Below are 18351 nucleotides of genomic sequence, written 5' to 3'. Positions count from 1 at the left end.
AAAGCAGGACCAATCCCCAACTAAATCATTCCAGCCAGGGCTTTGTCAAGCCTGACCTTAAAAACCTCAAAGGAAGGAGATTACACTACCTCCCTGGGTAACCCATTCCAGTGCTTCACTACATTAGCTAGTGAAAAAGTTTTTTCCTAATATCCAACCTCAACCTCCCCTACTGCAACTTGTGACCATTACTTCTTTTTCTATCATCTGGTACCACTGAGAACAGCCTAGATCCATCCTCTTTGAAACCCCCTTTCAGGTAGTTGAAAGCAGCTATCAAATCCCCCCTCACTCTTCTTTTCTGCAGACTAAATAATCCCAGTTCCCTCAGCCTCTCCTCATAAATCATGTGCTCCAGCCCCCTAATGGCGTTCAATTAATTCAGTTTTAATACTCTCATGTGTCACAAGTAAAGACATTTTTTACAAATGTGATTGTTTGATAGTGTATATTAAAGTCATTTTGAGCTGTGTGACAAAATGCACTCAGTGTGCTGTCTTGGAGCTTTTTCTACAAGGCACTGCCTCCTTTTTTTTTTTTTTTTAAATTTGTCTACAGAGACCAACACAAACAGGACAGTTAAACAAACCAGGAAAGATCTCTCAGGGCAAACCAATCCTTTATATAATAGTTAATGGTTATATAATAGTTAACCTCACAACAGCACTTCTGAGGTAGGCATTACAGTCTCCATCTCATAGATGGGGAAACTGAGGCCCTAAGGTTTGTGGCCTGATTTTCAGTGGTGCCAAGCACCTGCATTGCCCAAAGCAAGTAGGTGTTCATCATCTGTGAAAATCCACTAGTACCTTGCACAAGGCCACAGCAGAAATCTGTGACAGAGATGGAAGTGGAAACTAGTTCTTCTGTGCTTTAAAAATAAAGCCATCTTTCCTTTCACTCTAATTGCATAGATTAGTGGTTCTCAAACTTTTTCAGTGTAGACAGACTGTCTTATGGCTCACCGCCCCTCTCATTCACAATTGCATGGACCAACTCTCCTCTCATTTGTGATCATATAACATCTATGCAGCAGTTACTGCAATTGCTTACATGTAAAACTAATATTAGGAAAGTAATCTATTTTATTTATAATTTGTGGTATATTTACTAGGTAGAAACAAGAAGAGTTAAAGCCATGTTACTACCAAGCTCCCAAAGACTACCAGAAAGATCTACCACAGCAGAACAGTGTAGCTTTAGGACAGCATGCCACGAAACTGGTGCTCCCTGCTTCTGCACCACTCTTCTACTTAGTGCCAGCCAATGTGAGTCTTGTTCACTTATGTTGCTGGAGGGAACACTGGGCCCTTAATGATTTGTTACACAATATTCCTAGGGCTTGTCTACATTTAAAACGCTACAGCTGTAGCGCTTCAATGTAGATGCTCCCTATGCCGATAGGAAGGATTCTCCCATCAGCATAGGTAATCCAGCTCCCGAAAGGTAGTAGCTAGTCAGCAGAAGAATTTTTCCGTCAACCTAGCGCTATCTACATAAGGACTTAGGCTGGCTTAACTACTCCGCTCAGGGATATGCATTTGTCACACAAGTGACCATAGTAGTTAAACCAACACAATTTTCTAGTGAAGACCAGGCCTTAGACCAGTTGTGGGAAACCTGCAGCCCGCCCATGGCCATTAGGGTAATCTACTGGCGGGCCATGAAACAGTTTGTTTACATTGACTGTTCGCAGGCACGGCTGCCTGCCCGCAACTCCCAGTGGCCGTGGTTCACTGTTCCCGTTCCACTGCCTTAGATACTAGGAAGCAGCAGCAACCATACAGCCCATCTAGCTCTACTAATCTACCTAACCTTCCACCTTCACAGAATTCAGGTAAAACTGACCTCACTCTTGCTAAGTGACTATCATTAACCAGTAAGACTAAAACTGCTAGCTGCTCATTCTTAAATACTCTGCATTACATGGAAATTCAGGTAGGTGATATTGACAGGTACCTCTTGCAAGAGAGGTGCTAACACCCAGTCAGATATAATAAGCCACCTACACCATATGGACATTTCAGTCTGTTGCAGAGGTAAACAAGAAATTTTCACCTATCATCAACAGACCTGAAAAAATGTAGCACAAAAAAAATGGCCCATTAGTTTTATCTCCTTCCCTGTACCTGTCATTCTTCATAATAAACAGTACTGTATAATTGTAAGATACTGACAAACTATCTGAGATTTATTTTGCCACTTTAAAAATGAGCATGATACAACAGATTAAGACACAGGATTAGCAACTCCTGTAATCTACCCCCAGCTCTGACTCTGTAACTCTGAGTAAGTAACTTAGACCACCATTTTTAAATGTGGAAGCCTAAAGTCAGGCACTTAAATTGTACTCCTGGGGGAATTCAGTGCCACTGCACACGCACAGAATTTATGTCCCCTGCCATTTCTTTGCTTCCCTACAAAAAAAATGACTTTCTGACAGGGAAACAAAGGGAAACCACAAGAGCAGTCATGAGACCCTCCCCAGCAGTATGTTTTAGGGGCCCAAGGCAGACAGCAGAGAGGTAAATCACTGTGGACCAGGAGGCAGGACTGTGGAAGACTCGGCTGGTGGCTCCTTCCCTGTACCAGGCTCAGCTGCTAGTCCCGGCTGGGCTGGGGAAGACGGGGCTTCCTCTTCCCTTGCATGGCATCCAGGACCCAGTGAGACCTACCCGCAGATTTCTCTCCCGGTTGAAGGAAGCTCTGCAAACTCTCTCCACCCCACTCCGCTTCCTGCTCTCATCACTTCTCAGCTGCAGGGGGAGGGATCCCTGTACAGGGAGCTACTCCTCCATCCGCCCAACTCCCATTCATCCAGACCCCCTCATACCCAGACCCTCCTGCAGAGCCTCACCCCCACGCTGAACCCAAACCACCTTGACCTGGACCCCCTGCAGGGTCCCATTACCACTGCACCCAGAAACACCCAACAAGCCCCGTGCATCCAGATCCCCCCCACACCCGGATCCCCCACTGAGCCGCCCGCACCCAGATTGCCCCACCCAGAACCCTCTCAACCTACATCTGGATCCCCCCCCACACTAAGCCCCTCCACACTTGGATCCTGCCTTGCTAAGCCTGCCTACCCACATCTGATGCACCTGACACAGAGGGGAAGGGCCCTGGGGTGTTTCTGAAGCAGGCCTGGTTCTTACAGTGTGTCAGGGTTGGGTGCAGCCTCACTGCTGAGTCTGTGTCTCAAGGGGAGCTGTACAGTGCTCTCCCACCTCTGTGCAGCCAGTGGCCTGTGCTCCCCACTGCCATACTGGGGCCTCCACATTTATTTGATAAATAAAATTTGCAGAATTTTACAATTATTGTGTGCAGAATTTTTATTTTGGCGCAGAATGCCCTTCGGAGTAAAACTGGTGGTTTGATTTTCAGAGGTGCTGAACACCCACCGCTTCCAAAGAGTCCCAGAGGAATCGGAGAGGTCAGGCATATGAATTCAGGGTACTTATTTAGCTATCTAAATATGGGTTAAGGTGCCCAACTTTAGGCTCCCATGTTTGACAGGGTCAGTCTTTACATCTCTCTGCCTCCCTTTCCCCTTGCGCCTGTGAACAGCAGGCGAGAACACACCTTCCCTGCCCTACGGCAAGGATCCTGGTCCCTGGGCCTATGAGGCACGGTTACTATCCTGGGGACCAGCTCTCTGCCAGCGAGGGAGACTCCTTCCCACAAGCGCTTTCTCAGACTGTAGGTGCTGGGGCGGGTGGGGACAGAGCCCACGTGCCGAGCGAGATGCACCCCTCGCCCTAGTACTCCCATCACGGGACGACTGGCTGCCGGGCTGTACCCTGAAGTAGGCCACCCCCATGCCGCCTATAACCCCTGGGGCATCGGGGAGGGGGAGGGGAAGTTGGCAGGGACGGACAGATGCATAACCCTCTGGCCCCTCACAGCGGGGGGGGGGGGAAGGGCAGGTAGTAGGCGGGGTTTCCTCTCTCCTGGCACCTCCCACCCAGAACTACACGCCCACACTCTCCGCCCCCGGCCCGCCCACACTACTTTCTCCGCCCGCCCGCCCGCCCGCCTGCCTTTTGTTCCACCCCTTCGCGGGCCCGCCCGCACTGCTTCCCCTCCGCCCCGCTTCCCTCCCACTCCCACGCGGGCCCGTTACCCCGTTTTCCTCCTTCTCGCTCCTCCCGCCCCCCCCCCCCCACGCGCGCGCTCACGCCGCACTCTCGGGAGCGGTCAGACATGGGGGCAGCTGCCCGCCAGCGGCTCCTCTTACCCGAGCGGCTGCTGGGCCCGGCTCCCAGCGGGTGAAATGGCGGCGCTGGCACCCGCAGACCGAGGTCCCAGCCCCGCCCGGGGGAGTGGGACTGAGTCGTGGCACCAGGTCTCGCGCCTCGGGGCTCTTAGCCGCTCTACCTCACCCCTCGTCGTTTCTGTGCCCCCTGGCGGCACTCTAGCCTCCTGCGTTGAAGCTCTGTGATCCACCCGCGGACTCCTCTTAGGGGGAAAACTACAGCGCCCAGAATGCAATGGGGCGGGCGCGTGCCTTCCCCCCCCCACTAGCCCACAACCCCGGAGACTCATAGGGGCGGAGCCGGAGTCTGTGACCCGCCCCCTGGCTCCTGCAGTGGGCGGGGCGGGGCTACTCTCCATCTCACAAACGGCAGCCTCCTCCTGCTGGGCCTGGCCGGTCCTCCCCTGCAGAAGTGCCCGCCCTAGGGACCTGTCTGCCCCTGGTGGATGGTCCGAGAGCCCAGGGCAATGCCTCATGGTGCCATAGGTCCTCCATGTGCCGACCAGACCTAGCGCTTGACCTCGCCACGGCCTGCCCGCGCCTCACGCTTCCCTGTGTTTCCCGGGGGCGCTTCACGGGCTGCGTCAAGAGGAGAGCACTAAGGGTCCCTGCACAAAGGCCTTGGTGGTGCGATACTGGGGGTTGAATACAACATCCGGACTCTGTCATTGCATCTCACACAAGATAAACGTGCAAACAAGGACACACACCTGATTTATTTCTCCCCCTTTTTGGATCACCTTTAATGCAAAGTGGGGAATATAGGGAATGCAGCATCTTTGGTCCTGAATCCTCAATCATAATATTCCATAATACTTATATAGCGCCATCTAAGGTCTCTACAAAGACACTTAAATCTTATGCACATTTCCTGCAGTTGTAGACCTTGCAACTTTGTCATCTCTAGATTGGACTGCTTCAATGCAGGCTAGAGAATACACTTTACAGCCTTTTGAAACCTGAAGCAAATCCAAAATGTGGCAGCTCGATTGCTAAGTAATTTGCCACAAGCATGTTACATCTTTGCTTTGGCATCTGTGCTGGCAGACATAAAAAAGGTCTTAAATTCGCAGCAGAAAAGGAGGATGCTAAGAAGGCAAAGGTGGTACAAACTCAGCATATCGAGAACAAAGTGAAACAACATGGCAAAGACTGTGAAGAGAAGAAAATCTATACCAATGCTAGGAGTCTGAGTAACAAGGAAGATGAATTGGAAATTCTCATTGATGAGAAGAAATTTAGTACAATTGGCATCACTGAAACCTGGTGGGATGAGTTGCATGATTGGGATGTTAAAATCACTGGTTATGCCGTGTTTAGGAAGGAGAAAGTACGTAAAGGGTGAAAGGGTGGCACTCCACATTCAAGACAATATTTCTTGTTTTAGAGTTACTGATAACTCAGAACCCAGGATCTGTAATGCATATGGATCAATGTGGTAACAGCCGAGGAGAGTGTAACGGTGGGGGTCTGTAACCACCAAATCAACTAGAGAACAGAATGAGTTACTCCTTAAGCACCTGTCTGTAATGTGTGGAAAGAAAAATAGTGTTACTATGGGCTTCTTCAGCTTGGGAGGAAGACATATGCTGGAGGTCTCATGCAGCCAGTAGTAGAACATTATTCTAAAAGTTATAGATGATAATTTTCTAAAACAAAAAGTTATTGTGCCTACTATGAGGTAACTATTTTGGATCTCATTATGATGGATAAAAATGAATTAATCATTGGACTAAAAGTTGGTGGTTACCAAATGACCAGTGATTTGTGACCTGGTTACATTCAATAGGATAGAACAAAGGACAGGCCAAACCAGTAGTATACATTTAGTGCTTCAAAAGAGCTAATTTCCCCAAGATGAGGAAAATTATGAGCAAAATTGAGTAGGATGAAGATTTTAGACAGAAAAATGTGAATGAATATTGGGAATTTTTAAAGAAAAGTTTAGATAGCCAAAAAGCCATGATTCCACAACCAAGAAATAGGACAACTTTGACTAAAGTCTATCCTGGTTCAATGGCAAAGTGCAGGCAACAGTTAGAAATAAAAAAGCAATATATCACAAATGGAAAAAAGCAAAAATAGCAATTAATACAAATTAGAAGTTACAAAATGTAGACAATTGATAATGGATACTAAAGATATTAGAGCAATGGTTCCCAAACTTGTTCCACCACTTGTGCAGGGAAAGCCCCTGGCTGGCTGGGCCGGTTTGTTTACCTGCCGCGTCCGCAGGTTCGGCCGATTGCAGCTCCCAGTAGCCGCGGTTTGCGGCTCCAGGCCAATGGGAGCTGCTGGAAGCGGCGGCCAGTACGTCCCTCAGCCTGCACCGCTTCCAGCAGCTCCGATTGGCCTGAAGCAGCAAACTGCGGCCACTGGGAGCCACAATCGGCCAAACCTGCGGACGCGGCAGGTAAACAAACCGGCCAGGCCCGCCAGGGGCTTTCTCTGCACAAGCAGTGGAACAAGTTTGGGAACCACTATATTAGGGAATAATCCATGGCTGGCAAAGCTAAGAACAGTACGGAGGATTTTTTAAAGTTTATTAGGAACAAAAGAAATCCTAGCAATGGTATGGGCCCATTACTAGATGGAGATGGTAAAATTATTAATAATGATGCTGAAAGGGCAGACATGTTCAATAACTATTTTTATTCTGTATTTGGAAAGAATCAGGATGATGTGCCTATATCACATGACAAAATACTTTCTAGTCTATTAGCAACCGAGGAAGATGTTAAAGCAGATTGACTATGGATAAACATTTTTATATTAGCAGGCCTGGATAACTTGCACCCAAGTGTCCTAAAAGAACTGGCTGAGGAGATCTCAGGCCCACAGATGTGAATTTTTAATAAATCTTGGAATACCCAGGGATATACAAGGGGAGTTGCAGACTGCTAATGTTGTGCCAACATTTAAAAGCAGCAAGCAGGATGATCTAGGTAAGTATAGAGTGTTTAGCCTAACATCCAACTCAGGGAAAGTAAAGGAAAAGTTGAAACAGGATTCAATTAATAATGAATTAAAGGTTAGGAATATAATTAAAGCCAGTCAGCATGCTTTATGGAAACTAGGTCTTGTCAAATGAATGTGCTTTCATTTTTTCAAGAGATTACAAGTTTGGCTGATAAAAGTAAGTGTGTAGATGTAATATCCTTAGACTCTGTAAGGTGTTTGACTTAGAATTGCACAACATTCTAATTAAAAACTTAACAATATACATTATCTAGAAAGCACATGTTAAATGGATTAAGAACTGGCTGACAGTCACAGATTACAGATCATTATTGAATGATAGTGTTTCTAGTGGAGCTCTACAGTGACCACCATTTTCATCAATGATCTGGAAGTACATATAAAATCAATGCTGATAAAATATAGGGAGACACAAAGTTTGGTGGAGGGGTAAATAATGAGGACAGGAGAATCATACAAAGCAATCTGGATTTCTTGGTAAAATGGGCTCATTCTAACAAAAGGAATTTTAATGCCGCCAAATGCAGAATTATACATCTAGGCAGGGCCATCCCTTGTGGGAGTGCAGGGCCCAGGACATAGGTGCTGAGTTTCTAATCTGCTGGAGGGTGCTCCGCCGGGCCGCGCCCCACTCCTGCCCCCACTCCACCCCTTCCCACAAGGCCCCACTCCTGCCCTGCTTTTTCCCACCCCTGCCTCTTCCCGCCCCATCTCTTCTCCTCCTAGTTCCACCCCCTCTCTTGAGCGCTCTGCGCCCTCACTCCTCTCCCCTCCTCCCCAGTGCCTCCTGACGCTGTGGGCAAAACATCTGATCTGTGGTAGGCGCTGAGAGGGAGTGGGATTGCTGATCGGGGGGCCTGCTGGTGGGCAGGAGGTGCTGGGAGGAGGGGATGTTCTGGTAGGGGGCTCTTCCTCATCCCTTCTGCCCACCTGCCATTCGCCTCCTCACCCCGCTCGTCCACCTGCCTCACCTCTTCACCCCCTCCTGCGGTGCCCCCCAAACTCTGGGGCCTGGGATGGTCACCCTGATTCGCCATATCCAAGGGACGGCTCTGCATCTAGGAGCAAGGAATGCATGTGATACCTACAAAATGCAGGACTGTATCCTGGAAAGCAGTGCCTCTGAAAAGGATTTAGGAATCATAGTGGACAAGCAACACCATCAGTTGCCAACCAGTGCAATGCTGTGGCTAAAAGCGCTAATGTAATCCTGGGGATGTATAAATGGCAATAGTGAGTAGGGAGGTGATTTTACAGTAAAATTGGAGAGGGTGCAGAAAAGAGCCACACAAACAACTTGAGGACTGGAGAAAATGCTTTTCAATGAGAGACTTAAAGAGCTCAATCTGTTTAGCTAATCAAATAGAAGATCAAGAGGTGACTTCATTACAGTGTGTAAATACAGGGAGAAAATACTGGATACTAAAGGGCACTTTAACCTTGTGGAGTGATAAGAACCAATGGCTGAAATGATAAGAACCAATGGCTGAAAGCTGAAGCCAGACAAATTCAAATAGGAAATAAGGCACACATTTCTAAAAGTGACTGTGATTAACAATTAGAACAAATTACCAAGAGAAGTGATGGATTGTCTATCTCTGAATGTCTTCCAATGAAGACTCAATGCCTTTTTTTGAAAGATATGCTTTAGCCAAACATGAGGTTTTGGGTTCACTACAGGGGTAACTGCGTGAAAATTAATGGTTGTCAAACTAAATGATCTATTGGTCCTTTCTGGTCTTAAACTTTATCTATAACAATCTATTGGCAACTGGATGGAATAGAAAGCGTTATTTCTGTCCTAGAAAGCTCAAAATAGCTTGGGTGCTTCCTACTTGACATGTCACCTGTTTCCTTCTGACATATTGCTTAGCTGAGATCAGCAGGAGTGCTCAAGATGAATGCAGGGAAGAAGGTTTCCTCCTCCCCTTAATATGGCTATGGTGGAAAAGATTTGTCAAACAGCAAGGTCTTGCAGTGCAACTTGAAACTGGTCAAACTCCAGTCTGATCTCCTCAGCAAGCTCATTCCATAGCTGAGAACTGGCAATGGAAATAGACTGGAAGCAGTGGAAGGATTGGAACAAAGGAGTGAGTTGAGCTACTATATTTTGCACAAAATAGTGATTCTTCATTGCAGCAGCTTTCAGACCTAGATACTATAAAGTTACAATAAACTAGTCTTGAAGTGAGTAAATAAATTTCTAATGTTAAAAAAAATCTGAAACCTCAAATATCCTACATACCCTGCCTCTCCACAAACACACATAGAAACTGCCCCCGCAACTTTTCAGGTTATCATAAACTATCAAAAAGGGTACAAACTCCATTTTGTTTTCCCCTTTACAGGTCACCTTTAAAAGTAGAGAGGACAAAACATTTGTAGATGAACAACAGAGAACAATCTTGACACAGAGATGAACAGGAAATTAAGTAGATGCATTAGTTCTTCCATCTCTCCCCTGGATAGGAGGAATGGAGACAAAACCTGTTTGAGAGATGCTTGTCACTTTGTTTATGTTTTAGCTCTGAAAGGTGCCGAGATACCACAGTGTCATAAGAACCTGAATAGAATAGAATAGAATGTGTAGAAGTTATGGTTTTGTGAGATTGATACTGGTGTAGTTGGGGACTAATGGGTATTTTCAAGCCATTGATTAATAAGAAAACTTTTGCTAAGTTGTTTAAACAGGAAGTGTAGCTAGCCTAGCAAGTTTCTTAGCACTAGGCATTTAAGAGATTTCTACTGTCCTGTTTTTTTTCCTATATTTAAAGTAGTGTTTGGCCACTAGGGGGCTTTACTGGTCAATATCAGTTTGTTGAGAGAGAAACTAATTCATGAGTACAATCATATTTCTCAAAAAGAAAAGGAGTACTTGTGGCACCTTAGAGACTAACAAATTTATTAGAGCATAAGCTTTCGTGAGCTACAGCTCACTTCATCGGATGCATGCTGTAGCTCACGAAAGCTTATGCTCTAATAAATTTGTTAGTCTCTAAGGTGCACAAGTACTCCTTTTCTTTTTGCGAATACAGACTAACACGGCTGCTACTCTGAAACCAATCATATTTCTGTAACCTTACAGTGAATTGTGCTTAGATAATTTGCATACCTGTATTCTCCAAAACAACGGTTTGATGTATCCTTAGATTGAATGTTAATGGTAATATTCAGCAATTAAGGTTTTAGAACATTTTGTTTCTTCAGGCTGGGAGACCTCATTTTAATTGTGTGTCAGTAGATGCCTTCATATTAGGTATTTCTTTCTTCTTCTTATATCTACAATTATATGAGTATTCAGTTAAAAATTCAAAATATTTTTATTTTTTTAACATATACAATATCTTAAATGCAGAACTGTAAAACAAAGTCATACATGGATGAATCAAAGACCCCACAAAACAAACATTATAAAATATTTAACATAAACATTATAAAATATTTAAATGGTATAAACATTATCATATGTCATAACAAACATTACAGTATATTTACAATTGAAATTATATCAGATGTAAGATCAATAAACTGAAATGGAATTGTCTTAGCCTACCGGAGTGCTGAGATGCTATATTGTTAATAACAACATTGTTTCTCAGTTATGCAATTCCCTGAATACTGGTTATGAGTATATTATTTGCATAACCACTGAATGGTTATTTCACAATTACAATACCGTATGTGAATCCCTGTACTCTGATTGGCTGGCAGCCATTGTTAGCCAGTCAGACAGCAGTGATTTGCATAATCACTATGATTATTTCATAACAATTGTACTGCAAATAAGTAAATCTCTCTGCTCCCCTTGGTTCTTCTCTTCAGAATTTTTAATTTGTTTGCCAACAACATAGATGATGCCTCAGTTTCTTCTGACCTTCAGCTGATGCTGAAAATCCCCAAGATTTACATGAAAGAGAAGGAAAAAATGGGGCAATTAAAATACTGTTTAAAAAACAAAAACAGTGGAATTCATTTCTCATGTTCAGGCTCAGTCCCAGCACACATTTTGTCTTTGATAAATAATAATAATAATCTCTCTCACATTGAGTCAATGGGAATTTTGACATTGGCTCTAACCTTCCACTCATCCCGCAATACCTGTAATTTAACAAAGTTCTGGTTCACACAATAATGATCATAAATTTGTGTTTTCATTATTTAAATTACCTACATTGTGTGGTTTACAGCTTCTTCATCTCGAATCTGTTTTGAATCACAACATAAATAAAAATATACAGCAGTTGGGGTGAGAAGAGCCATGCTGACCTGTAGGGAAGAAAAAAGGTTGGGGAAAGGAGAAGTTATAGATGAGATCCCGGGGGAGGGGCAGGAGACAGGTAATTGAGGAAGGAATAGAGGGGAAGGAAAGAATAAAAAGGTTATTTAACATTTTTTAAAATACCACACTGCAGGTACCTAGTCCAGTTTTGTGATTTGTACATATTTTTTCTTCACTTTTGTTGTAAATTTGAATGTTTAAAATTTCAGCATAATAATAACTTGAGAATGATTCCTGTTAACATCATCATCATTATATTCTTTGAGCTTATTAGCAAGGATATGGTTATTACCTCATAAATCAGGTGCATTTTCAAGTTACCATTATAGTCTACCCTGTGTCATGGTTCAGGCTCCCAGCCTCCCAGGCTCCACTAAAGAGAATGAACCAACCCAGATCCAACTGTGGATGGTTAATTGGATAAGTAGCTGGGTGGTAGTTCATTAGTTAAAGAACATCAGGGCCTTATAAAGGGTTATGAGGGCTCAGGCAGGAGCCCAGAACACAGAGGGGAAGCTCCTGGGGAGAAAACTCCTTGGGGAACCTGGGTAGGAAGCTATTTCCAGTCGTGTCTCTTGGGGAGAGGAACTGTGCCCAGTACACAAAGAGAGACTGCACCAAAGGAGAGAGACTATAAAGCTCTCTGGGCAGGAAGGCTTGGGAGATATCCTGAATTAACAGGGGAGAGACTGCAAAGTTGCAGGCAGTGGAGAAGCCTGAGGACTTATAGCAGAAGCAGGCTTGTTTACATACCATACCATATACTACCCCTCCTCCTTGAAGGCTGTATACAAACTGCGTTGAACTTTGGAAACAGAGGCAGAAATTTAACCATGGTTCCACATTGGGGCTCCCAGGGTGAGTGCCTGCTATTACATCTGAAGGGAGAATTTACAGGGGCACTGTCAGGTAGTTTAGGCCCCAAATAAAGACTGTTTGGAAAAAATGTTAAAACTTAATATCAGTAGGCTTGTTTTTATTTGTTTAAATTATTAATTCAGTGAAAATAATTTTGGGCATGAAGCTGGGCTGGAAGTGCCACATAGGGAACATAACAGTGATGAACACATTAGATATACTGTTATCCCATGTTGACTAGTCAAAGTTGGATCCCTGGGCTTGTGCCGGTTGGGTGTAGAAATTGCTGATGGAGTCTGGTATTTTCTTTGATGCAATCTTGCTTACTTACAAGGAACATACAAAGTCCTCTTCCAAAAACAGGTGGGACCAGTTTCTTAGCTTACAGGTTGATGCTTCGTTCAGCCATCACCTCCAACCTCGATCTCTCTCTAGAGTTCTCCAGGGTCTCACCATACTTACAGGCTGCTTGCTTGGCTTTCTTGCTCAGGCCCTAAGTCTCTCTTGTTCTGCTGTCCCTCGCACTCGTGCATACGCTTGCCCAAAAGATACTCAACAAAACCCCTCCACTCCAGCCAAAACTACCTGGTGGGTTCACATTTTTCAGAACCCTTTTTTTCTTAGCTGTGGGGCTTGTGATTCTCTTCATAGTTAAAAGAAAAAGAGTACTTGTGGCACCTTAGAGACTAACAAATTTATTTGAGCATAAGCTTTCGTGAGCTACAGCTCACTTCATCGGATGCATGAAGTGAGCTGTAGCTCACGAAAGCTTATGCTCAAATAAATTTTTCTTTTTGCGAATACAGACTAACATGGCTGCTACTCTGAAACCTGTCTTCATAGTTATGTTAATTGAAGGGTGTGCTCACACCCAGTCTCAAAGAGGTTGATGTAGTCACCAGTTCCTCACAGCACAACAATACTTGTATGTAATTTAAGAACACCTGCTGATGATTGGTTAGCAGCCAAGACTTGAACCCTCGTGTTTCAGAGAGAGGATCATAGAATTCTAAGAGGGTTCTTTTATATTTCAGAGCAACTGAACAAAGAGGTACAAGCCACTTTCCCAAAACTCAGAAATATATGAAACAAAGAGTGAACAGGTTTCAGAGGGGTAGCTGTGTTAGTCTGTATCAGCAAAAACAAGTCTTGTGGCACCTTAGAGACTAACAAATTTATTTGGGCATCAGCTTTCGTGGGCTAAAACCCACTTCATCAGATGCATGGAGTGAAAAATACGGTAGGCAGGTATATATATTACAGCACATGAAAACATGAGAGTTGCCTTACGAAGTGTGGGGTCAATGATTGAATTGGCCCCTTTAGCACTGACCCCCCACTTGGTAAGGCAACTCCCATCTTTTCACGTGCTGTAATATATATACCTGTCTACCATACTTTTCATTCCATGCATCTGATGAAGTGGGTTTTAGCCCACAAAAGCTGATACTCAAATAAATATGTTAGTCTCTAAAGAGCGAACAGTTTGTAACAAAAGGATTTTCCTGTTGTGAAAAGTAATCATTGCAGAAGACTAAAATTCAATTATATGGCTAGCACCTTTTATCATGTCCAACTTTTCATTCCTTTTCTTCTGAAAGTTAACAAAATTATCACAAATATCTCCATAAGATGTTACATTCTCTTAGTATGTTGCCTTCTTACAAACCATTAATGTTTTTCCTGTTTGTAAATGTTTAAGTCTTAGTTTGATTTAAAGGAAATGATTGGGGTCTCTAATGTGAAATTCTGGTTTGCCTTTTTTTCTGGAGCTATGAATCAGTTTTGTGTCTAGTATTACACTGAGATATATTCCTTTCTTGGCTGCATACACTCTCGTCTGTTAAGATAGCATGGTGTCTGCTGACAAGTTGAATGGATACTTGCCAAAGGACATAGGTTGTCAGGCACGGATGCTTTTCGGTGGCAAGTTTTCATAACATTGCAAATGTCATCTCCTCTGCAGGCAGTCTTTCTGTGCCAATACTGAAGTATTGGCACCACATGCCACCAAACATTTGATCACATCTGGTTGCTGATATGTATGTGTCAAATAATAGTGGAGACATAAAGTTCAAGGACAATTTTGGCTGCCTGCAAAAAGAGGTTCTATTGTAGTAAGCGCATCCAAATGTCAGTAACAGCAAGATACTGGCAATTCTCTAATAGATGATAACACCAGGGGGAAAAGTAAATCTCAGCAAAGTGAATCTGAGACATTGTGGAATGACCTCAGGTTGGTAAAAAAAATCAATGGCACAAAATCACAAACCCACTATCGTGTGTGTGTGTGTGCGCAGTGCTCTTTTGTGTGAGGTAATGGAAAAGCAGCTCATATGTTCAACTTGAGTGACATCTGTTATAGTCTACCTACACTAGAGGACTGCACTATGTCAATGCCACATTTTAGGTTTACTAAGGGTTACTCAGACCCTCCTCCCTGCAGATAGAGATGGTGAGGGGGAGGCCTATTTGGGTGATGTTCTGTCTTTGGGGTTGAATAAACTAGATCCTGCTGTTCAAGATATAAGCTTTATTGGATTTATTAAAACCCTCATTCAGGGGAAACTGAGGCAGGGATGCAAAGGTGGCACTGCACTGAGCTGCTGGGGGGCACTCCAGAGATGAGGGCTCCCATTATAGCCAGCCTCCAATCTTTTTTGTTAGCTACTGTCACTGGCCATGTCTTTGCTCTGTACAGTAGCATGCTCAGTACAATTCCATGGTATAATCTGACCTTTAGTTTGGTGTGGAGACTTCTATTTGACCAGATGTTGTTAATCCTTTCAAAAGTGGTGTTTGCTTTTCCTAATCTCTTATGAACATCTTTATCTTAGCCACCTTCAAATGTCATCACACTTCCTGGTTACAGAACTCTTCTACCCCTTCGATTTCTTTTCCATTCACATACACCTTTGCATCTGTTGTCCAAGTTCCTATCTTCATAATCTTGGTTTTATCTGCATTTACTTTCAATCCAATTTTGGCTGCTTGCTCTTCTCTCTCTGACATGAGGGCAATAATTCCGTTCCCTGTCGTACTTTAGTAAAGCAATGTTGTCGGCAAAGCCAATATCATGCAAGTCATCTCCACTATCCATTTTACACCTTTTGTTGCTCATCATACAGTGTATAGCTAATGCAAAAAGGATTGGTGATAATACACACCCTTGTCTAACTCCAGTTATAATATCAAACCACTCACGCAGCCCAGTATCTGATCTTACTGCACATCTGCTTCCATCATAGCAACTCATTATGTTGATCAGCTTGTCTGGTATTAACTGCTAGCAATATTCCACAAAAAGAAAAGGAGTACTTGTGGCACCTTAGAGACTAACTGAATTTAGCCGTATGGAGTGGAAATATATCAACTTCATTTAAATTTTGTAAGTCTCTAAGGTGCCACAAGTACTCCTTTTCTTTTTGCGAATACAGACTAACACGGCTGCTACTCTGAAACCTGTCAATAGTGTCTCTCTGTGGACACTATCTTGTTCTTTCTTAAAGTTGATTAAGATGGAGCTTTGCCAGACGGTAGCTTTGCTGATGATCTGTTGAAGAGTGAGTATCTGTTCGCAACATGATCTCCAAGCCTACTCTTCTCGTAACATTTCATCCTCTGTCTTGTTCATTCTATTCAGCGTAACAGTAGCCAGTACTTTGCTCAGGATTGATAATAGCACAGTATCTCTCCAGTGAGTGCATGGAGTAAGATCACCCTTTTCTGGCAGTGCAACGATGATACTGCTATTCACAAGTACTCCTCTTTGTTTTTACAAAAACTAATTTCCCCTTGCTAAATACTCACACCTTCATGTCATTTGTTTGAAATGGGCCACCTTGTTTACATTGGCCTCATTAACACTACAAAAGTGACTTCCACTCCTCCTTGTCAACTGTTGAGAATTGCCTACTTCCAACTTAAATTGAATTGGCTTGTTAGCACTGACCCCACCCCCCACACACACTTGGTAAGGCAACTCCCATCTTTTCATATGCTGTGTATTTATACCTCCCTACTGTATGTTCCACTCTCTGCATCTGATGAAGTGGGTTTTAGCCCACGAAAGCTTATGCCCAAATAAATTTGTTGGTCTCTAAAGTGCCACAAGGACTCCTTGTTGTTTTTGCTATTCTAAGAGGTGCAGCATAGAACTTGCAGCCCAGGGAGAATGGGTGCTGCTAAGGTGGCTTAAAAGCATCTTTGTGCCTTCTTGACCCCTGGTTGTTCTGGTGGGTGGAGTGGCCCCTGGTGTAAATTATGGAGCCTGTCTAAGTTACAGCTGCCTCCCTGGGCTGCCCTGTGGACTGCACTGCTGCCTGGAATTTCCACAGTGCTGCATGCTACAGGCCAGCTGTTGACACACACTTCCTGCTTCCAGACCCACACGCAACAATCTCCTATACCAGGGCTTGTAAAGTGTCCTCAGAAAGCCTCTCAAGGAATTGGCTGCTCTCAAGGAATTGGATTTGAGATTTTTAGAGCCCTATATGCTGCTTTGGCCCCTTTACCCAGTGTTAAGGGGCAGAGACTACCTTAGTATAAGAGTACAACGGTACTGGACTTGGAGAGGCCACATTTTAAAAATCTCTAAAAATTACCTAAAATTATTTTTACATACTTTTTTTTTTCCCCTAGCAATGCTGGGATTTTAAGGTCCAAGATCTTGTGACCTACCAGTATTAGCCATATGCTATTGGGAAAGGGGTAGAGAAATTCTTGCCTTTAAATTGATGGTTTAAAACTTCCATTGCTGGTCCTGATAAGCCATGTGATATTGAACCTTAACCCTTTTGTTAGGGGGCTTATTCCTTCACCCGCTCACTTCCCTGGTTCTTCTCTCATGAACAGAGAGCAACAATACCTGAAGTCCAAAGGTGCAAACAATTCCATGTTTATTGGAGTGAACTTCCAGCAAGCAATGATTCCAATTTCCTTCCTTAGTGTCCCCCTTCCCAGCTCTGACACCACAAAACCTTGCCTATGTCCCTGTTCCCATTCCCCCCTTTAGCAAAACATGATTCCAATTCCCCCACCCCCATTCCCATTCCCCCCTTTTCTGCCTGATTGACTGCAGACTATATAGTAAAACTTGAGTTCTGCTTAGCTATATCTTAACCAATCATTTTACTGAAATTTAACTAACCAATCCTAACATATTGTAACATGTTTATTTAACCAATTATATCCCACCACCTTAATTAGTTTACACCCAGCAAAATTAATTATACAGCAGACAGAAACAATCACAGAACCAGACAGAGATTATACAGACAAACAATAGGGAAATGGGGACTACAGTGATAGAACAACAAATAAAATGAGAGGTTTCAAGGTTCCTTCCCCAGTCTGAACTCTAGGGTACAGATGTGGGGTCCTGCATGAAAGACCCCTTAAGCTTATTCTTACCAGCTTAGGTTAAAAACTTCCCCAAGGCACAGATTTCTTTCTTGCCTTGGGAACCAGCTTAGGTTAAAAACCTGGTACGCTGCCCCCATCAAGCGATTTAAACAAAGAACAGGGAAAGCGCCCGCTTGGAGACATCTTCCCCCAAAATATCCCCCCCAAGCCCTACACCCCCTTTCCTGGGGAAGGCTTAATAATAATATCCTCACCAATTGCTACAGGTGAACACAGACCCAAATCCTTGGATCTTAAAAACTATGAAAAATCAATCAGGTTCTTAAAAGAAGAATTTTATTTAAATAAAAGAATCACCTCTGTAAAATCAGGATAGTAAATACTTTACAGGGTAATCAGATTCAAAACATAGAGAATCCCTCTAGGCAAAACCTTAAGTTACAAAAACACACAAAACAGGAATACACATTCCCTCCAGCACAGCAAATTTCACAAGCCAAAAACCAAAAGAAAATCTAACGTATTTACTAGCTAGATTACTTACTAACTTTACAGGAGTTGGAAGGCTTGCATCCTTGATCTGTTCCCGGCAAAGGTATCACACAGACAGACA

The 18351-nt window shown here is 43.7% G+C and overlaps 1 protein-coding gene across 6 annotated transcripts in view; it reads right to left on the bottom strand.

Moving 5' to 3' along the window:
* LOC119852563 (WD repeat and coiled-coil-containing protein-like) overlaps positions 1-18351 on the bottom strand; it is a 26912-nt gene extending 8561 nt beyond the window's left edge. Inside the window, exons 1-3 of one of the 6 annotated variants that reach the window (XM_043510173.1) lie at positions 18283-18351; positions 11405-11503; positions 10350-10516 (exon numbers count right to left, since the gene is read on the bottom strand). The gene's annotated coding sequence lies outside the window, so the exon portion shown is untranslated. Of the gene's footprint in view, positions 1-4240; positions 4499-10349; positions 10517-11404; positions 11504-18282 lie in introns of those variants that run through there. The other 5 variants (XR_006279717.1, XM_038393879.2, XM_043510175.1 and 2 more) reach the window with 5 other exon arrangements.

Source organism: Dermochelys coriacea, chromosome 3 (genome assembly GCF_009764565.3).
Source record: "Dermochelys coriacea isolate rDerCor1 chromosome 3, rDerCor1.pri.v4, whole genome shotgun sequence".
Taxonomy (NCBI): domain Eukaryota; kingdom Metazoa; phylum Chordata; order Testudines; family Dermochelyidae; genus Dermochelys; species Dermochelys coriacea.
Note: the sequence above shows the minus strand (reverse complement) of the source record. Positions and strands in the feature narration are given on the sequence as shown.